We start from the raw sequence: 23,965 nt of genomic DNA, 5'->3' as shown, positions 1-23,965 counted from the left end.
TTTGAGTGAGGATGGCGCAAAGTTTTTTTCTTTCCGAGCCTATAACACCACACAATACACAACCCACATCTATTTTTTTAAATGTACTTTTAACATAAATATTTACCAATTAAAGTAATAATATTAATTAAAAAACAAATTAAAACTCATACAAATTAATTAACTTCCCACACTTTACCCCTATAATCCCCACAACTCACACCTAAAAATCATTACACAAATAAAACGTATTTTAAACGAAAAAACTAATAGTATTTAACAACTAATTATAAAGTAAATAAAATGAATGTACTCCCCACCATTTACTCCTTTAAAATTAAAACCCACCAAAAATAAACAATAAATCTAATTATTAATTAATAAAACATAAATTACTTCCCACCCATTACCCCAATAAACGCCACAGCCGGCACCTAAACTAATTACACAATTTCCATATTTAATTTTCAATTAATTAATTAATACTAATTAAAAACGTATTATTAATTAATTAAAAATAAATTACTTCCTAGCCTTTCCTCCTATAAACCCCACAGCCCAACCCTAATAAAATTACACAATTACCATAATTAATTAGCAATTGATTCACTATTAATACTGAACAACCAATTCATAATTAATTAAGAGTAAATTACTTACCACAATTAACACTATAAAATCTCAATTAAATAAATATTTATAAACAAAAAATAATCATTACATTTTTATAATTAAATGACTGCCCACCCTAGTCCACTATAAACCCACAACCGCTACTGAACTTTAAAAAGCTAAATGTAATTAAAATAAAATTGATAACTACCAAGGGCCTCATTTATGAAAAGTGACTCATCGCTGTGAGAAAACAGTGATGTGTCACTTTTCTGTGCGCCCTCATTGCGACACCAATGATGCGTCATTTTTACTGTATGAGGCATCATGTCACAAGGAGTTACTTCAGTATTTCTGACATATTTGTAGGCGCAAAAATGACGCATTGCTGGAGTGTGTCACAAAAGTGACGCAACTCTAGCAATGGGTCATTACACATGGGCAAGCCCCATGTGAAATGTGCCTGCGTCAGTCTTACGCCTGCCCTGAGGCAGGCGTAAGATATTGACGCTTTTTCCTCCTAGAAGTGGCGCATTTAAATCTTATAGATTTCACTGCGTCACTTCTATGACCCTTTCATGCATTGGACCGCCCCCCTGCACACATTATACCTGGTACAAATATAATGTGGCGCAGGGCTTTACAAAGTGACGCATCTACCTAGATGGGTCACTATGTAAATATGGTGCAACAAGGTACATTGTTTACGTCGCTGGTGCGTCACAAAAAGTGACGCACCGGCGGAGCAAAAGTGACGCAAGGGCTCATTAATAAGTCCCTAAATATTTAACACATATAAAGATAAACAATTCTTATACAAAAAATACATCACATACATTTAAAATATATACTAAAATACATAACACAAATAATAAAAAACTATATTTTAAACAACTATATTTTGTCAAATGATATTAATGAGTTCTTAATTTTTTTAACGATATTTCTTACCTTAAATTCGATATTCTTGACTACGATATTCTTGCTATTGATATTTCTGACTCACGATAATAAGGACTTGATATTTCTGTAGTTGGACATTTCCAACTGGATATTCTGTCTGCACACTGTTGGTGGTAGTTGTTGAAGGCTAACTTGAAGTTGGCTCGCTTTGTGGGGCCTCTGTTGGCGTGCCACTTTCTTTCCAGTTTCGGTCTCACAAAATTGGTTTACCACCCAGTCCAAACTGCAATCGGGAACGGCATGAATGTGGAGTCCCCTCCTAATTGTATTTTGCGATGCTAAGTGTCAGTGGTTTGCAATTTTTTGAAAAGAAGAAACAGATGAACATGTTTGCAAAGTGAAAACTGTTCCCACTGGACAGCTTCTCCTTTGGGTATAGCCTGGGTATCCTCAGTAGGAGCAGGTAGGAACTACTATCTTCTTTCCCAAGGTGTTCTCAAACTGCATTTTGATGTTTAATGCAGTACTGGTTCCTTGGAGAATTCAAGCACATGAATTGTGGTTTGCTTGTACTTGCACGCCACCATCCTTGTGTTTGTATCCAATCTCAGGGGTTACAAATAGCAGCATGCTAAAGAATATACATTAGGTATGCTGCTTTTTAACCACCGTGACTGGTCATTTTGTAAACCAACCTATTAGTACATAGGCCATATCGTAGTATTAAAGACTGGTTGAAAAAAGTCAGTGGGTAATTCCCAACAGTCTTTACGTACTTCACACCCATAGTGCCAAATTCGGCACCTTTTCCCTAACATTTGAAATTGAAACAATCGTCGTTTCAGGCACTAGGGTTCAACCATTGCCTTCAACAGAGCAACCCTAAATCACCAAGATACGAGTTTAGCCTCTGAGGCTATCTCGACCTCCATCAGTGAAGCGAAATCCGACCTCCTCTGTTAGTTAAGATATCAAAATGGGAAAGGCCTAGCACAAACGTGAGCTGAATTTACACATACATGCACAATCTAAATGCTGGTTAAATGAAAATGTAACATTTGTAATTCTTCACATTCTCATTTATAGAGGCACTTTTGTAATACACCAAACTGGAATCAAAGATGGACTATAAATTAAATTGTGAACTGCCCTTAGTACTTGCATTTGTGTTGTCACCGAAATATCTTTCTACTGATCCAGCGCCCCTATAGAAAAACTGTCTCACCAACGCTACCCAACTCCACGAAACTCACCATTAATCATAAATCTCTCACAAGTCCCATTAACAAACGAGACAATTTTTGGGCGACTGAATAATGTGACCTAATTAATAAAATCTATTCACAAACTATTTACAATTTTATATACAACTGTAGTTTATCATTTCTTACCATGGTTTTATGCATTTATCATATTAATTAAGTCACTTAGGCAATTGGATCAGCTGATGGTAACTAGACCATGAATAAACAAGACCAGCTTGTCGTTTCAAAATCTAATTTTATTAACCTTTATTATTCAAGAAAGAGCATTTTTCTTAAGAATCTTTATTTTATTAGCAATTAAAGCAGCTTTTATTAAGGGGAAATCACATATTAGACTGACACTTCAAAGACATATCAGTTAGCATGAATTTAGGAAAATAACAGTTTCCATACCCTAAAATCTATTTCCCTGTCTAAATCTCACTTCACCTAAAAAGAAAGTCATTTAAGCCTGTTATCCTTACGTGCGCCAAAAGTCCAACAGCACGACACGCTCATCAGGAATCGGAAAGCGAGAAGCGCCCTCCTGCCAAAGGGGCCAAGTTTTATACCTTTTCTGCCTAACTAATCTCTTTTTTTTTTTTTATCCTCATTTGCGTGCTTAGCTCCAATCTATCAAAACAAAAAGGTTGCCGCAGAGCAGGAAGTCAGGCTATGCTTTTGTGCTGTCACAGCGGTTAGCTGGCAGGGATATCAAAGGAGAGGAGGTGGCCAGATCCCAGCAACACATACGCGTAAGCCTTGAAACTTCAAGCACAGGGCTATTTGTTGGTAGATAGTGCCCGAGATACCGAAGCCACATAAGCTCCATGGCTCCTGGCCATAGAAACCAGGGTGAGCAATGCCCGCAATAATCATAGGACCTGGAAAAAAAAAAAAAAAAAAACCCAGGCTCAGTTTGACTGCTTTAACTGTGTCCAAAAAGCTCTCCTACTCAGATTTCTGTCCCTGGCTAGGTCGAGTTTTGAAATCTGGAGGACTGAAGAACGCCATTCATGTAAGGAGGGCGGCAGGCCGTCCTTCCAGTGTCTACAGATTTCCCTACGCGCCGCCAAAATAGAATTAAACAACAAGTTAGAGGCAGCATTGCGGGCTTTGCCCCTCAGGCCGAAAATGACAAGGGCAAGGTCAATGGAGATGTGGAAGCCCAGTGACGAAGAGAATTTGCTCCCTATGGAGTCCCAAAATGAGGTTATTTCTGGGCATTCATAAAACATATGAATGTCAGATGCAGCTGCTAGTCCACACCTTGGGCACGAGACCGGGCCTGTCGAAGAAAACTTTGAAAGCCTCTGCGGGGAATAGTAGGCCCTGTGTATTGTGAAAAGATGGTTCCTACGGAGCCAGGCTGGTTTGACCAAGTCCCACAGTACCTCGCAAGAAGCAGACCACAGCTCCTCCACGTCTATGCCTGGCATTGAATCCGCCCATAATGATAATGGAAGGGAAAATTTACCGTCTGCTTCCTCCATGATCTTATTGTACCAGAGCGATATTTCCTTCTTTGCAGGGGGATTATCCAGCAGGCACGTCACTAATTCGCTGTTGCCACCTATAGGTGAGCTGCTGTTCCGGGTTGGCTGCACCCTATATCTCTGAGACCAGCTTGATATTTGTATGTATTTGAATCTCGATAAGTTTGGCCCGACTTTGTTAGTTAAATAATCCCAAGGAAGTAGAGAGCCATCCGTGAACAGGTCTCCCCAGGAGATGATTTCGGCCTCTCTTAGTGGTTGTGTTAATGCGTCTTCTGCCCAAGCTGGGGGTGCAGGTAAGTCCCATATAGGAGCTCTCTCTGAATAATACCCTAATTTGATCGCGTGCCTCACTTTATGCCACGTGGTAGCTATCCCCTGCAGCACCTTCAATTTTTGTATTTTTTTTATTTGGGGTCTCCGAATTTGAACAAAAAACTACCCTGTCCTACTCCCTCACAATTCAACAAAGTAGAGAACATTTGTCCTACCCCTGTTCCTGCTGGTGTTTTTAGTAACATGCGTGTATGTGAAAGCTGAAATGCCCATGCATAAACCTGGATGTCTGGCCCCGCCAGCCCACCCTTCTCTCTGCGACGTCTTATTTTCTTCCAAGAAATTCTTGGGCTCTTATTATTCCAAATAAAAGTAGAAATCGCGCTCTGCAACTTTGAGATTAACTTAGGATCAAAAAAGAGTGGAATTGAATTAAATAAGAACGAGATCTTTGGCAGAATACACATCTTTACCAGATTAACCTTACCTAAGATAGAGAGTGGAAGGTGTGACCAGTCTCTCATGTGTTTTCGGCACTGCGCGGCTGTTTTAGCAAAATTTAAAGAGGCAATCAAATTAATGTCTTTAACTATATTTATCCCCAGATATCGTAGTTGAGGTCTTGATGTTTCATTGTGTGTGATTAAGTTGATATTCCAAGACATTGACTGTTTTAGAGGCATTCACCTCATATCCTGAAATTTTACCAAATTTGAGAGCTAAGTCTATGACCTCTGGATATGCTGTATTAATATCTGTCGTAAAGATCATTATATCATCAGCATAAAGTGCCACTTTTTTTTCCCAGTCTCCGTAAACAAAAGGTTTGATGAGTGCGCTATCCCTTAGTAGTTGCGCGAAAGGCTCTATATATAGGTCAAAAAGGAGGGGAGACAGGGGACAGCCCTGCCAAGTTCCCCTGGTTACCCTAAATGGCACGGTAAGGCCTCCGTTGATCAAAATTGAGGCTGAAGGACTACGATATAGCAAGTCAATAGCTCTACGAAATTTATCTCCGACGTTGAATTTTTTTAAGGCCCCTGACAGGTACAGCCAGTTCACCCTGTCGAAGGCCTTGGTAGCATCCAACGTGAGAATAGATAGGGGAAGAACTTCTTTTATGGCCACATCTATGGCTCCTACTAGCTCATAAGTGAGCTCATATAACTGTCTCCCTCTTATAAAGCCTTTTTGGTTGGGGTGCAGTATGTTAGGTGCAACCTGGCCAAGCCGTATGGCCAGTATAGTGGCAAAAATTTTGTAGTCGGCATTTAAGATTGAAATTGGCCGATATGAGCCGCAATCGGAAGGAGGCTTCCCTGGCTTCAAAATGAGGGTTATTAAGGCGTTGTCCCAGGAGGCAGGTTTCCATACCCTAAAATCTATTTCTTTGTCTAAATCTCACTTCACCTAAAAAGAAAGTCATTTAAGCCTGTTATCCTTACGTGCGCCAAAAGTCCAACAGCACGACACGCCCATCAGGAATCGGAAAGCGAAAAGCGCCCTCCTGTTAAATGGGCCAAGTTTTATACCTTTTCTGCCTAACTAATCTCACTAAAAGTATATTTTTCTCTGCCATCCAGTGTTCTCATTGGCTGATCGATGTCAGCACATATGGTGTCACCACTTTTCTTCAAGCCTAGAACGGGCTTTCTTAGAGTCCATTGTCTCTCATTCTCAAGTCACGCAGCTTCCTCCAAAAAGATACATATTACAAGTTACAGGCCGTGACTTCTTTAGCTTGTCAAACTTTGCTTCTTCCTGTTCTTGGGTCAATCTCACCAAGAGCACATAAAACAATGTTCATTCGAGCTTGCAAATATTTTTCAACGTGGAAAAGTTTCCATGCAGGACTCTTGCTCTCTCTGGACAGGACTCGTGAACACCATCTTTTCAGTTTACTCTTTACGCCTCACTCGAAAACTATTATTTAAACAAACACAAGACATCAATTAATTAAAGAATTGAGACCCATTCTGTTCCCCACCCCCTTTGCTAATTATTAACCCATTAATTTATGTTACCTAGCTGAGCACACAAAGCTGCGTTTCATATTAACCTTCTTCTTAAAAGGCCGCAGGATTCTCCACGAACTTATGCCACATAAAGACAGAAAGACTTAACATATGCACATAAATAAGCACATGACATTAATTAAACAGCCGCATTTAATACTGACAAAGACAATAGACAAGGTTAGTTTATTATTTTCAACGCACTTGCTTGTGCAACAAAGAGCACATAAGTTAATCCCTCATGTCATGTAAATGCATTTTAAAACTAGGTTGATTAATCATTCATCACAAATCAGTTAATACGGTTATTTTATTATGGAAGTTTAACTTTGCGAGTCAAAACAAAATATTATTTTGAATCTCGCTCCATCAACTCCCTCATCTGGTGATTTCAAAATCACCAAACTACACCACAAAAATGTAGCAAATTTTTTAACCCTTGAACATGTTTTGATAATCACAGTATTAGTATTTCTAAACTTTCGATTCTGCTGTTTGTTTGTAACTCTCATATTGTGCCCTACGAAACTCTTCCATTTCTATTTCTTTTTCTTGTTCCCTCCTGAGCTTGTAAATCCTCTTCTTTTCCCTAAGATACTTCTTTCTCTTGTGTAACATGCAACTAATTGCTGCAAATCTTTTGCTCAAGCGTACTGAAAAATCTTCTTCTTCTAAAGGTACAATTTCTGAATGTAATTCTGTAATGTTTTTAATATACATCTCTATATTCTGGCTTTTATCTGGGATATATGTCCAGCAATGCTGGACATGTAAAATTCCACAAACTCCTCCCTCTTTTGCTAAAAGAATATCAAGGGCAAGACGGTTCTGCATAACCATCGATCTCATGGCAATAAGTTCAGTGTCAACTAATTGGAATCCACTAGCAGTATCAGTAGACAATCTGTCAACAATTGTAGACAATTTTCTAATTTTAACTGCATTCAGGGTTATACCCACGAAAGGTATTACTGCACCAAAAATATCTCCCAAAATTTCTGAAAAACGTTCCCTTTTGAATCTACTCAGATGATTGCTAATTTCAAATTAACCTTTTATATTTCTATCTTAATGGAAAATCTTTGGAAAAACTAAACCGATATAGCAGGTGCCATAACAGTGATCAGGGAGATTATAATAGGCTTTGTTTCCACACACAAAATAAATTCCAGGAAAAATTGGATCTTTACCACCTTCAAATCCCCATCCACCCAAGATCTGATAAGTGTCTTCACATTGACTAGCACCAACAAAATAATTATCAAAAAGAGTTTTATCTCTTCGAATACAAAGCTTACCACTAACAGGTTTATCTATGTGAATAGCAACATTTTCATTTCTACAGTTTAGCTTTTCATTCTCAATTTGCCAAAACTTAGATTTGGTTTGTTTCAGCATCTCATTTCTTTCATAAATCGCTCTTCTCTCTTCAACTAAGTTTAAGAAAGATTTTTCTTCAGCTCTCAATTTACATGTTAAATTGTTTCTAAAAGCATACTCATAAGTAAGTTCATTAGTTACAATGAAAAATTCCCTCATCTGTTTAGCATGTTTATGTTTGTTCAAGCTTTTGTCAACCTTTAAATTAGCAAAGATTTCGTCATAGTTTGAATAATAGTACTTTACACGACCTGTTTGATAAAGCAGACTAGCTATAACACTACAGGTTATTCCATAAGTAATGTGACCCCCTCAGAAACAGAAGCAGGTAATTTTACACAAATGTAGCAATCTTTAACATCCATTACTTTAACATATTCAGATAAAAGTCTTGAAACAGTATTGCTAGAAAAATCACCAACAGATCTATCTTGGTGGATCTCTGGTTTATGCTCAATAACTCTGTTAGACTTATCTACAACTCTATTGTTATCTTGTTTAGCCACAGCTTTACTTGTCATGTTAGTCTTGTACTCTTCTTGGTCAATGCCAAAAGGAAAAATGACAGCTAAAATTAACCAGACCAAAACTAATAAAATCACACATATAGAAGACATTTTGCAACATCTCCTTAAGATAGAACATCTGGAATTGTTATTGACAGAAGGCATCTTCACTCTAAAACAAGAGCCTTACAAAAAAAATCAAAAATTAAAAATTTCTAATTATACACTCCCCCTGTTTTCATTTCTTTTTTTTAAAAGAAAACCCTACTTTCTAACAGCTTTTCTTCGACCTTGCGTCTTACATCAATGTGTTTTTCCAGCTAACACAAATTCTTCGACCTTGTGTCACCTAACACAATTTCTTCAGCCTTATGCCATGTACAAATTTCGACTCTATATGAAAACAAAATCAATCATTGTCACTGGTATCATCCAAATCTTCCTGACTACTACTATTCACCTCCACCACAGGTGGGATGATAATATATGTCCACTTAGGGGACTTATATTTCTGGTTAGGTTTCACTACTCTCTTTGCTTTACTACTAATTACTTCTATTTTCTTTCCTGCTTGAATTTTCTTGTCTGTTTCTCCTTTCTGACTAGAGACTTCATTAACCTGCTCCTTTGATCTGTTTTTTAATTTAAACTTTAAACCTTTGTGTTCATCAGGCCAATTATCTCCTTTTCTCGATATTTTCTTCTTTGGTTCAGATTGATTACACTCTGCTCTCCAAGCTCTTTTTCTAAAATGTCTTAGTTTGGAATCTTCATCGCTTTCATGTGATTCAGTTTCTGAGATTTCAAATCTAAATCTTGGTTCTTCTTTACTCGGCAGTTTCACTGTTAGGAACATCATCCTTATAGCTGGTACTCGGAATGTCGTCTTCTTTTTCTTCTTCAATTACTTCCAACTTCCCAGTTTCAGAATTTTTGTTCCTGCTTTCAGAGCTTCCAATCTGCTTTTCAATACTCTCCTGATTTTAAATCACCTCTTGATCAGACTCTTTTTCTGCTTCTTTTTCTAGAAGATCTTCATCATCTTCAGAGTCTTGGATCACAATTTCTTCAATTTCTTCATTCAATGCCTCATTCGCATTTGAATCTTCCAGATGTCGACTTTCCTGTCGATCTTCAGTATCTGGATCTTTTTCAGGTTCTTCTTCAGAATCTGAATCAGCTGTAGTATCACCTTTGTCAGGAATTTCAGGTGGAGGTACAAGAATGGTGTGACTTGCATGAATCCACCTCTTCAAACCCTTACACTTTACTGCATTAGTTGTAACAAGTATCACCAGTCTTGCCTTTTGCCACCTGGGTACTAGGCAGTTTCTTCTCCCATGAACTTTTGTCCTCACCCAGTCACCGGGTAACAGATCATGAGCTTGTTCCTTTTCTCTTGTTAACACTTCAGTTCCCACCTGATGGAACACAGAAGTCACGACGTCAGAAAGGTTTTTGCAATAATCCAAAATGACGCTATCATTAATGCTCAATATTTTGCCAACTGGTACAAAAGCTTGTCTTATGACTCTGCCCATGAGTATTTCATGTGGACCTAAACCTGTCTTTTTATCTGGAGTACTTCTCAGTGACATCAAAACATGTGGTAGTGCATCTGTCCACTTCATTCCTGTAGCTAAACACATTTTGGATAATCTATTTTTGATTGTGCCATTCACTTGCTCAACAACACCTTATGCTTCTGGTCTGTATGTACAATGCAGCTTTTGCTTAATATTCAGTGCTTCACAAATTATTATTATTATTATTTGGAATCTTGTATAGCGCGCGGTTACCCTCGGGCATCCCAGCGCTGTCCATGACTCAAGTGTGTAGAACACGAAAGACAGTATTAAGCGGGGAACAGGTGCATCTTGAGTAACTTCCGGAACCGAACGGTACAAGTCTCTGTGCGTAAATTCAAAGGCAGCGCATTCCATAAATTGGCTGCGTTCACAGAGAATCTTCTACCACCCGTCCGGGCTCTCTTCACTCTGGCCACTTGTAACAAAAATTTGTGGTCAGAGCGCAGGGCTCTGGTAGCCTTGTAAGAGAGCACCATATTACCCAAGATGGGAGGTCCCTTCCCCCGAAGGATTTTATGAGCCGTACAGAGCGATTTAAATTTTATCCTCTCCCGTACCGGAAGCCAATGCAGCGCTCTTAATGCCGGTTTTACTGACTGTCTCCTTGGAATATTCATCAGCAGCCTTGCTGCTGCATTCTGCACTTGTTGGAGTTTATTGAGCGTCGCTTCCGGAGCGCCCAAAAAAACTCACATTGCTATAATCCAACCTCGAGACAATTAGTCCTTGGATAAGAAGTTTCCTGGAGGCCGGAGGGAGGAGAGGTAAGATCTTACGTGCAGATCGGAGCAGACCAAAGCAGACTCCAGCAGTATTTTTTGCGTGGGTCTTAAAAGACAGGTCTTGTTACAGCCACACCCCTAGGCTTTTAATCTCTTTTTTGGGGGTTGGAGGATCGCCAAGGCAACTCGGCCAGCTGCCAGGCGGCAGAGAACGCCCCGAGTGTCCCAGCAGCATTATCTCTGTTTTAGAGCCATTCAGTTTTAATGCTGAATTGCCCATCCATGTGTGCACCTTGGACAAGCAAGAGTGCAATAGGTCCGGTTGATTCACCAATTGGGAGAGGGCCACCACCAGCTGGGTATCGTCAGCATAGCTGATAATTTTAATGCCAAATGGTGCCACCACATTCTCCAACGGTGCCATATAAACATTAAACAATGTGGGGCTCAGGGAGGAGCCCTGAGGCACACCACATTGTAGGGGGATAGGGGCTGATTGTGCACTACCTTCCCAGACTTGGTAGGTTCGATGGTTCAGAAAAGACGCAAGCCACTTTAAGGCCATTCCAGTCAAGCCTACCTCTGACAGTCGCTGGAGCAGCACCTGGTGGTTCACGGTGTCAAAAGCCGCACTGAGGTCCAGGAGGATCACTGCCACCGATCCTCCTGAATCCAAAATGCTCCTGGCTTCTTCCACGACTGCCAGAAGGGCCGTATCAGTGCCTTGGCATGGCCTGAATCCCGTTTGGGAATTCCGCAGCAAGCCATTAGACTCCAAGAATTGAGACAATCGCCTGTTCACCAGTCTCTCCGCGATCTTACCAAGCCCGGGCATCAAGGAAATCGGTCTAAAATTAGCCAGGTCAGCTGGATCTAGACCAGGCTTTTTAAGAAGGGCCTTTACTACCGTTTTTTTCCAGTTGGATGGAACCACCCCCTGCGCAAAGGACGCGTTAATGAGATCTGTTACTGGTGCGGCGATAGTAGTTGCTTTCTGCTTGAGATATTTCATCGGGACAGGATCCCTAGGTGAGCCGCTTTTGATGACCCCTAGCACCTTGAGAACTTCGTCCGTGGTCACTGGGCCAAAGATGTCCAGCTCGATTTCAACATCACCCCGCTGTTTGCCCATAGCTAGTTCCTGGGCTGGTCGTGGTAAGGAACTCACGATGTTTTCTACTTTCGTGTAAAAATAGTTGGCCAGTTCCTTACATTTCTTTCGAGGACTCTCGTGGTTCACTGACGGTTCAGGAGTTTTTAAGAGGTCTCTAAAGACCTTAAAGGACTCTCTGGCGGAATTAGCCGAATTGCCAATTCTCTCCTCAAAGAACTTGGCTTTGGCATCCCGGAGCGCGGCTTTATATCCTCTGATAGCCGTACGATATTCTTTCCGGGTTGCCTCACCCCAATCTTTCCTCCAAGTCCGCTCTAGCCTCTTGCAGCCTTTTCTAAGAGTTCTTAACCTCTGAGTATACCAAGGGGCTGAACCCACTCTCTTCTCCCTCTTTGGCATACTCTTCTTAGGGAGAATGGCGTCCAGGGATCTGGTCAGCCAACCTTCCAGGTTCACATCTGCAACTAGCGGGTTCGACACCGGGCGTGGACAGGTAGCATCCAGATTAGCAGTCCAGCGCTCTACCGGCAACCTGGACCAAACCATTTGTAACAATCTGTTTTCAAAATGTGTACCACGATCAGTCTCGACCGTCACTGGAAAACCGTACCTTGGTATGATTTCCCTTAAAAACAATTTACCCACAGTAACTGAATCATTGTGACGTGTTGGGAACGCTTCCACACATCTTGAAAACAGACAGATAATCACTAGGACGTATCTCAACCCGTTGTGGCGTGGCATATCAATGAAATCCATTTGCAATCTGGTAAAAGGACCACCCTCCCGTCCTATTGTTCCCATACTCACAACTGTTTTTCTGTTTGGGTTGATCTGCTGGCAGATCAAACATCTCTGAAAAAAAGATTCTGCAATTAGTCTGAACTTTGGATATGTACCATGTCTGCCTAAACAACCTAATCATTGAGGCTCTTCCAATGTGTCCTTGACCATGATACATTCTAGCCATGGCAGCAATCATGCTATCTGGCATAACTGGTCTGTCATCTTTGTAAACCCAAATTTCATCTTCCTCCCGCTGTCTGCAACCTGCTTTTAACCATCTGTCTTTTTCCTCATCATCTGCCTCATCTTGTAAATCTTTTACTCCTTGCCATGTCTCAACTACAGATGTTAGCATAAGTGAATTCAAAACATGTTCATTATTTTTCTCCCGATTGATTGACATATTATTTTTCACACAGAACCTTGCAATCTCGTCAGCATAAGCATTTCCTTTTGTAATATAATCCTCGCCCCTTTTATGTGCTGTACATTTCACAACAGCAATTTTCTCTGGTAACTGAATTCCGACAATTAACCTTTTGATCAAATCAGCATTTCTTATTGGATTTCCCGCAGAACTTAAATAACCTCTTTGAGACCAGAGCTGGCCATAGTCATGGACTACGCCATATTCATACTGACTATCAGTCACTATGGTAGCCTTTAAGTTTTGTTCTCTTTCACATGCACGAATCAAAGCAATCAATTCTGCTACTTGAGCTGAACGAATTCCTTCGAGACAAGAGGCTTCAACTACATCTGCAACTGTGCAGACAGAATATGCTGCTCTCAAAACACCTTCATCTGTTCTCAAGCATGAACCATCAACAAAATAAACAAAATCTGATTCAGCTAACGGGACATCTTTAATGTCCTGCCTTGGTTTTGTACAGTATTCTAAAACATCTAAGCACTCGTGATCAATGTCATTCTCATTTCTGATTTCTGTTACAGTACCATCAGGCAATAATGTGGAAGGATTTAAATTCACACATCTCGCAATCGAGACGTTATCTGATCCCAGAATAACCTTCTCATATTTGGTTAACCTGTTGCTTGTCAAATGCTGTGTTTTGCTTCTGGTAAGAAGAATTTCAACTGAATGGGGTACATACACTTTTACAGGGCATCCCATTATTATTCCTTTGCTCTGTTCAAGGCTTACACTTGTTGCAGCTACTGCTTTTAAGCAGCCTGGTAATGCTTTTGCAACAGGATCAAGAACTGCTGAGAAATAAGCTATTGGCTTTCTCAGTTTTCCGTTTCTTTGAATCAGAACTGATAATGCACATCCTTCTCTTTCACTGCAATATAGCTCAAACTCCTTTTCGTAATCTGGCACACCTAAAGCAGGTGCTTCACACAGACTTCTTTTTAACTGTTCAAAAGCTTCTAACTCAGTTTCTGTTAGGATAATCAGGTCTTTTATATCTGCTTTTGTCAGTCCCTGCAGTTGCTTTGCAATTATGGAAAATCCACTAATCCATTGTCGACAATAACCAACCATTCCTAGAAACATTCTGACTTGTCTCTGTGTTTTTGGAGGTTGCATTCCCTGAATCATTTTAATTCTTTCAGTTGTCACTTGCCTGATTCCTTTTGCAATTCTGTGACCAAGGTATTTTACTTCTTGTTTGCAAAACTGTAATTTTGCAGGAGACACTTTATGTCCCTCATCCGCCAAATGATTTAAAAGAGTAATGCTATCTGTTACACAGTTATCTCTTGTTTTTGCAGCCACAAGGAGGTCGTCAATGTACTGCACTAATGTCGATTTTCCAGGTAAGTCTAGATTCTCCAAGGATTTCTTTAGCAACTGATTAAAAATAGATGGACTCTCTGTATACCCCTGTGGGATACAACACCATGCTAAGATACGGTCCTGGAACCTGAACGCAAAAATTTGTTGGCTTTCTGGATGCAATGGAACAGTAAAGAATGCATTGCAGAGGTCTATGACTGTATACCATTCTGCATCATGTGGAATCTGATAAAGAATTACCGCTGGGTTTGGAACAACTGGGCAACATGGAACAACTATCTGATTAACCTTTCTCAGGTCTTGAACAATCCTGTAAGTTCCGTTTGGCTTTTTGATACCCATAATCGGTGAATTGCATGGGCTACTCTCAATTTCTTTTAACACACCTTGTTTTGTGAATTTGTCAATTACAGGTATAACACCTTCAATAGTTTCTGCTTTCATTTTATACTGGGGAATGTTTGGAAAATCTACTCCTTGCTTTACTGTAATTTTAAGTGGGTCTACATTTTTCATCAAACCCATCTCACTTCCTGTGAGATCCCAAATTTTAGCATTGACTGTCTCTTTTAATTCTTCAGGAAGATCGTTTTTATCAAATGCAGGAAATAATTTACTTTCCTCTGCTTCAACCATTAACATTGTTAATCTATAAAGCCCATCTTCTTCTTCAGTCTGGAGCTCAATACCATCCGGTGCGCAATATATTTTGCAGTTCATCTTGCAGAGTATGTCCCTTCCTAACAAGTTTACAGGACTGCTGTTACAGACTACAAATCTGTGTTTGTCTTTAAATTTGCCAATTTCAACTTTTACTGATTCTGTTAAATCTGTTTTAATCTGTTGATTAGCTACTCCAACTACTTGGATCTTATCTCCAGAGAGAGGCAGGTTTTCTATTTCCACTGATCTAACAGTAGAATGGGTAGCACCAGTGTCCACAAGAAAAGTGATTTCTACATCGTTCACCTTCCCATTTACAAATGGACCGGACTGATCTACCTCAAGAGTGACTCCAAGCACACACTCTTCCTCCTCTCTCAGGCACCGTCATAAGTAATCATCTGAATCACTCCCTACATTTTCATTTAACAAATACTGTTGAGAAACACTTGACACATTCACTCGTGGTGATCTGTTTACCTGTCCACTTCCGCAGAATCCCGTTTCTGTATTATACCTCTGCACATTTACACAGTTTGGAAGTGGCAGTTGTGGAATCTGACTCTGCTGATTCACTACATGTCGCTGTAGCTGTTGCTGTAGCTGTTGCTGCAGATTTATCTCATTCTGCATCTGCGGATTTAATGATGCATTTTTAAAATTTCTGGGCGGATTCTTACATTCGCGCTTCCAGTGTCCAATTTCGCCGCAATTAAAACATGGGAGTTTTTGCTTTAATTCCTCAATATTTCCCATCAATTTTGGCTTATTAAAATAACCTTTAAATTTACCTTGATTCTGATGAACATTTTTGTTTTCTAAGGTTGCTATTTGCTGTTCAGCTACCTTCACCTGTGCCCACATTGCCTTTTCTTTCAACTTCTTTTGCTTCGCATCTATTTCATCACTGCAATATTTTGCTTTTCTCAAAATATCATCAACTGAAAGTGATTGCCAACCAACTATTCCAGACCTAATCATTTCACCAATTTCAGGTCTTAAGCCATAAACAAACCTGTAAATCAAGTGACTCATGTCCTTCTCACTCAATTTTTCATAACCACTGTATTGTTTAAATACCAGCAGCAATCTTTCATAGAATGAATGTACAGATTCTTTTGGCTCTTGATTTGTTCTATCAATTTTAACCCAATCAACTTCTTTTGGGGGAATCTTGTTTTTCAACCAGGAAATTACTTTATCGTACAAATTATTAACATCTGCTGAAGGAGCACCTGTTACCTTATCTCGAGCAGGTTCTTCTTTGGGCCAATCTATAGAAATCTTACATTCTGTCCAAAGATCTGACGGGACAACAATGTCAAAGAATCCATCAAGATCAATCCACAGAGCTTTTGAAACCTTAACAAATCTATCCACCTGTCGATACCATTCCACAGGTTTTTCTCTCAGCAGAGGAAAATCATTTGTAAACAGTAAAATGTCCTGTCTTGACCAAGGTACATGCACATAACCACCACCAGCAATTTCTCTCATTGGAAACTGACCAGCTGCCTCTCCTCTTTCTCTCCTTTCTTCCTCTCTTTTCTTTGTCCATTTCACTCTCCACTTACTTACTTCACCTAATTTTTTTAGGAACACAATTAATTATTTTATGTGAATAATTCTTCCAGTGGTATTCATGCTCTCAATGTCTTTTTCAGAGAAATCCACTCTGTAACTTTTTCCCAAATTTTTCTGTCTACTTAAATCAATTTCGAATTCAGCAGCTAATTCCTCTAATTGATCATACTTTGTTTTCTTTTTCCATTGTATGATTTTGCAAATAAACAATAATTCATCATCCTGATATTGCTTTAATTGTCAGGTCCAATCGTGCCAATAATTAATTCCTCCAAATCTGCTTTCAGTTTTGCGACGTCAAGTAATTTAAATTCTGAGCTTTGTGGAGAAATTTGCGTTACATCCATTTTATTTATGCTCTCCTCTGGAGTACCAGAATCAGATTCTGCACCAGATGGAGTTTTATTCGAGAAGCTTTGAATAAAAGTTAAATCAGGCATCATTGTTTTTGCTCTGTGAATTTCTGATAAATCTGAATAAAATGTTTCAGTCACTTTCTGAATTTCTCCATTTAATGGAATAGTTAAAGCTGAGTGTCTAATTTCTCTTTGATCAAATACTGCTTGAACAGGTCCAATTGTTACTGGAACCGTCACTGCTTCCATGCTTTTTGTTAACTGCTGTATTAATTCATCTTTAGATCAGAAATATTCGGAAGTATTTGGGATTTCCTCACATCTTTCTGTTCTCATTACATTTCTTGAGGTATCATTTCTATGAACTGGAGTTTCAGCCTAATTTCTGTTTTCACCGGACATACTGGAGTTAGATCTTGTTTCTACTCTCTCAGGAGTTTTTGCATTGTTTGGATTTAATCTGGGTGATGTCTCATTAATGATTTCTCTAGGAGGAGCACTAGGAGAAGTTCCTTGAGGAACCATCGGGGAAGACCATGTACAAGCTGGTTGATAAGGAGGAGGCTTTTTCGGTTTCGTAATATAAATCTCCTCTAATACTGCGTCTTCTAATTCACTTTCTTCAGCATTATTATTTTTCTTTTGGGCTTTATTCTGACTAATTACCTCTCCAGTTCTTGCTGGATACATACCCTCACACATGTCTGCACGTCTCCATCGACGCATTCTGTCCTCATGAGTTTCCCTATTTATGTCCAAACTGGTACCTCTTGTTATGCCTCTATTCTCTCGCTCCAGTTCAAACATCTCATCCTCCCATTCAGCTAAAGCCTCAAATTGTGTAGGTCTAGGCTTTGGTTCAAGAGTCATAATTTTTTCTCTAAGGTTTTTCATAACCTTAATGTTAAATGAACCATCTACCAGCCATGCTAAAACACCATCATCTTTGGTATATTCCATCCAATTCTCAATCCAAAGACAAGTATGATAACCATATTCACCTAACATATAAGCTGCGGGTGTTTTGTACTTATGAAGTAGTCTTCCACCTCAGGTTTTAAATTTCTTGTCAGGTTTCAATTTATTTTTCAATTTCTGAAACCAAGAAAGCTTCTTTTTCTCTTTCATGTAATAATAATCCATGTTTTAAAACAATTCCTCTCACTTTAGAATAGATCGTAAATGTTTCCTGGTTGTTCCGCAAACCAACCAATTCGTGCGCGAAACACACCAACAAGCCAATCAGGTTAAGCTACGTCACTGCTTTGCTCAACCAATAGAATTACTGCTTTCAGAATGAGCCAACCAGCTGTCAGCTCGTCTTAGTCACATGAGCTAATCAGTGCGCTTGCTGTGACGTATGCTAGCCAATCACAGCGCGAACCCTGTGACGTACACTGCCGCTATAGCTTCACTTCTCACACTCCTTGAGCTCACCCCTCCTTGCCAAAATATTTTCACAGCGCCATTTTTACAAATCTTTTCAATGAAATTCAGTTAGTAACTCCAGAAAAACAAACCATTTGTCTGATTCGCTAAAATAAAGTGATAACTTTTCCAGTCACTCAGATATTCTTTTGCATGGAATAGACAACGCTATTCTCACAGAATATTTAAATTCGTTGATAAAGTAATTAGCCTTACTCTACCCTTCTTGCAGAAATTAACAAACTTGTTTCCCTCTGAAAGCACATAAAGTGACAATTCAAAGTTTGACTCAATCGTAATACAAAATCATTTGCGCACATTCAAACGGAATAGATCCCTAACCATGTATACATGTATCTTGGTAGGACTTTAACCAACACAAGAAAAACCCCATACGCCAGTAAGATAGATGACGCTTCCTTACCCTTCACTCAAGCTTGGATAAATCTACTACTCTTTTCACAGTGAGTTTTAAAACAGGCACCAAGTCCTTATACTTAAAGCTAGAATTTCATAGACAATCCTCACTATACATTCTACCTTACACACCTAGAATCCCTAAACTTGTGCTGTACGACCACAACACTAGTGTTATATGACAATACCACTATTTTGAAACAGAACAAATGCACTGTGCAACTTCACCTGTTACACTACTCTTGCCGGCACAACTAGGAATTTTCACACTGCTGGAAAAAACCTTTCGACTACATATAACAACTGAACAAACTCAACATATGTTAAACATCGATCCTATGTATTTACCATGTAGCATGACAGTTACCATAGCAACCATAACTCTGCTACCAAGGAATTGATCCAGCCCCCTATAGAAAAACTGTCTCACTAATGCTACCCAACTCCACAAAACTCACCATTAATCATAAATCTCTCACAAGGCCCATTAACAAACGAGACAATTTTTGGGCGACTGAATGATGTGACCTAATTATTAAAATCTATTCACAAACTATTTACAATTTTATATACAACTGTAGTTTATCATTTCTTACCATGGTTTTATGCATTTATCATATTAATTAAGTCACTTAGGCAATTGGATCAGCTGATGGTAACTAGACCATGAATAAACAAGACCAGCTTGCCGCTTCAAAATCTAATTTTATTAACCTTTATTATTCAAGAAAGAGCATTTTTCTTAAGAATCTTTATTTTATTAGCAATTAAAGAAGCGTTAATTAAGGGGAAATCACATATTAGACTGACACTTCAAAGACATATCAGTTAGCATGAATTTAGGAAAATAACAGTTTCCATACCCTAAAATCTATTTCCCTGTCTAAATCTCACTTCACCTAAAAAGAAAGTCATTTAAGCCTGTTATCCTAACGTGCGCCAAAAGTCCAACAGCACGACACGCCTATCAGGAATCGGAAAGCGAAAAGCGCCCTCCTGTTAAATGGGCCAAGTTTTATACCTTTTCTGCCTAACTAATCTCACTAAAAGTATATTTTTCTCTGCCATCCAGTGTTCTCATTGGCTGATCGATGTCAGCACATATGGTGTCACCACTTTTCTCCAAGCCTAGAACGGGCTTTCTTAGAGTCCATTGTCTCTCATTCTCAAGTCACGCAGCTTCCTCCAAAAAGATACATGTCACAAGTTACAGGCCGTGACTTCCTGAGCTTGTCAAACTTTGCCTCTTCCTGTCCTTGGGTCAATCTCACCAAGAGCACATAAAACAATGTTCATTCAAACTTGCAAATATTTTTCAACGTGGAAAAGTTTCCATGCAGGACTCTTGCTCTCTCTGGACAGGACTCGTGAACACCATCTTTTCAGTTTACTCTTTAGGCCTCACTCGAAAACTATTATTTAAACAAACACAAGACATCAATTAATTAAAGAATTGAGACCCATTCTGTTACCCACCCCCTTTGCTAATTATTAACCCATTAATTTATTTTACCTAGCTGAGCACACAAAGCTGCGTTTCATATTAACCTTCTTCTTAAAAGGCCGCAGGATTCTCCACGAACTTATGCCACATAAAGACAGAAAGACTTAACATAAGCACATAAATACGCACATGCCATTAATTAAACAGCCGCATTTAATACTGACAAAGACAATAGACAAGGTTAGTTTATTATTTTCAACGCACTTGCTTTTGCAACAAAGAGCACATAAGTTAATCCCTCATGTCATGTAAATGCATTTTAAAACTAGGTTGATTAATAATTCATCACAAATCAGTTAGTACGGTTATTTTATTATGGAAGTTTAACTTTGCGAGTCAAAACAAAATATTATTCTGAATCTCGCTCCATCACTACCTTGCCATATGCTGTTTCATATAAGATTTGCAGTGAGCCTGCTTTTCATTATCGTGGCTGCCTGTCAGACTCTGTAAAGCTGGAGGACCTTTCAATACACGGAGCTAGACTGCAGACTGGGGCAGAAAGACTTAGCGCAGTTCAAAGGGAAGTGTGATGATTTCTAAAAACATATGAATTAAATCCTAATACTGATGGATTTAACGTCAACCTCGAAGAAAAGAAGGAGTCATATTTAATAACATAACATAACAGGTGTATTTGTAAAGCGCACGATTACCCGTAGGTGTCCTGGCGCTGAATAACAGATGTTTATTGTTACCCAACTCAATGGTACTCATTTTATCGAACTCAGATGGATGAAAGTGGACCCACCGGGATTTTGAACCTGTGACCATGAGGTCGAACACAGGCCCCTGCAGTGGCTGCTTTAGTCCACTGAGCCACCAGAAAGCGCAAAGTATCCCCCCAATAGACAACAATGCAAGCATCAATGCAGAGCGACTTTGTTCTCGAGGATGAGCAAAATAAAGGCCTTCTAAGTAATAAGCATTGATAAAAGCAGGAGGTCAGGGTTTAATGTGCTATTGCAATCAGCGTAAGCACATTAAAGTAAGACAAGAAACAGAAGTCAGACTTTATTGAAGAGTCTGTAGTTGTGAAGCAGTCCCTTGTGCAGTTCAACACCAGCAATGTAGATGAGGCAGAAGGATACTCCCAAACTGCCAATAGCATTAGCATTGAGAAGAATACTCTGCTGGGCTGAGCAAAGAGGTGACTGACAAAATCTCAAACAAATGCCTGAAAGAGGCTGTTTGAAGAAAAACAATGGTTGAAGGAAAGGAAATAGCTAGAAAAATAAAATGGCCCCCACTTCAAACTAAAACTCTTATAGCACCAAGCAAAAGAAGGAAGTCATCACAACCTACCCCAGAAGAGCTCGCTTTTCTTTTCCCCCCAAGCATCTATCCATGATTCCTTCCATCCACCTACTGATATCCACAATCACACCTTTACATTCTGTCATCCATTCATTTTTTCATCCAGCTTTAAGTCTTTCACCATTCTGCCCATCCGTTCGCCCATCCATATCTAAACCTATCCACCCATCTACAAATCTATCTATCTATCTATCTATCTATCTATCTATCTATCTATCTATCTATCTATCTATCTATCTATCTATCTATCTATCTATCTATCTATCTATCTATCTATCTATCTATCTATCTATCTATCTATCTATCTATCTATCTATCTATCTATCTATCTATCTATCTATCTATCTATCTATCTATCTATCTATCTATCTATCTATCTATCTATCTATCTATCTATCTATCTATCTATCTATCTATCTATCTATCTATCTATCTATCTATCTTTCTATCTATCTATCTATCTATCTATCTATCTATCTATCTATCTATCTATCTCTATTTATCTCTATTGATCTATCCATCCATCCATCATCTATCCACCCTTTCACTCATCCATTCATCCTCCTTTTCACTCATTCATCCATCCAGCCTTTCACTCATCCTTCCATGCTTCCGTCCATTTAACCTTTCACTTATCTTTCCAGCAACTTACTTACACATCCATCCACTCACTCACTCATCCATCCACTCTTTCGCTCCTCTGTCCATCTATTCACCCCCTTTCACTCATAAATCCATTATTTTGCACATTCATCCACTGTCCTTTTCACTTATCCATTCATCCACTTTTTCCTCCATCCTGTTTACTGATCGATCCATATTTTCACTCATCCATCCTCATCCATATATCCTTTAACACATCCATTCAACCTTTTGCTCATCCATCCATTCACCCTTTCACTCCATCTACCGTCCATCTTCCCTTTCACTTACTCATCCATCCATCCTCTTATCCAGCCATCTTTCCTCCTTTCACTCAGCCATTCATCCTTTCACTCATTTACCAATCCATTAATCTATCCTTTCTTTCTCTTATCATCCATCCACCCTTTCACTTCTCCATCCATTATTTCATCCATCCGTACAACCCTTCCACTCATCCATCCAATGTTTCCTTCATTCATCCTTACTTTCATCCATCCACTATCCTTTTCAGTCATCCATCCATTATTTCACTTATCATCCTTACTTTCACCCTTTCACTCATGTATCCATCTATCTACTTATCCATCCATTTTTTTACTCACCCATCATCCACTCTTTCACTCACACATCCATCCATCCTTTTAGTCACTTATTCACCTTTGCCAGCCAAGTTTGCAAACAGAAGTTACCCATTAAGAACTCCACCCCTGTCACACATCCATCTACCCAAACTATCATTCTATCCATCCATCAACCCTTTCACTCCACCCACTCATCCATCCTCCATTTCACTCATCCATCCATCCTTTCTCATCATACATCCACTATTTCACTCATCCATTCATCCTTTCATCTTCCCATCCACCTTTTCACTATCCATACATCCATGAGCCATTTGATCCATACATTCATCCTCCATTTTATTCATTCATCCATTGTTTCACTTATCCATCCATCATCCAACCTTTTATCCATCCTTCCACCCTCCCTTTCACTAATCAATTCATTCTCTCGCTCATCCATCCATCCATACTCTCACACATTCATTCATCTACCCACCCTCCCTTTCACTCACCCATCCACTCTTTCACTCACACACCCATCCATCCGTTGTTTCGCTCACTCAACCCTTTTACGTTATTTATGAGTCTTTGTCTGCCGAATTGAAGATAGAAGAGGCCCATCAAACATTCCACCCTGCTGTAGCTACTAAATTGGTGGGTTGAGGCAGCCCCTGGGGAATGGGCTCCTAGCATATTCTACATATATTGTAAGCAATAGGTCTGCTTAACAGATGTGTTGTCATTACACAGGCATACAAATGACAACAGGATGGTAGTTTACAGTGCAGGTGTCAGGTAGGTGCATGTAAACCTAGCTCCATTTATGATAGACATGATTGATTCTAATTTTCTTCGTCACCTATGCAGCATATGGGCTAAAATTCACTCGCATTCATGCAACACAGTTCCACGTGTAAGCCTGCTGCAAGAAACGGCGCGCACTCGATTCACTGTGGTTTATGCATTGATTAGTTCATCCTTATTCCTCCTTCTATAGTGAAACGTTCGATCTCTAGTACAAGCCTAGTATGAGATTAGTAGTCAAGATACACTCACCAGTAGAAATGTCAGCAAAAAGACTATGGCCAAAGTTAAGACACAAAC

The sequence above is a fragment of the Lissotriton helveticus genome, chromosome 2_1 (assembly GCF_964261635.1).
Source record: "Lissotriton helveticus chromosome 2_1, aLisHel1.1, whole genome shotgun sequence".
Lineage (NCBI taxonomy): Eukaryota > Metazoa > Chordata > Amphibia > Caudata > Salamandridae > Lissotriton > Lissotriton helveticus.
Note: the sequence above shows the minus strand (reverse complement) of the source record.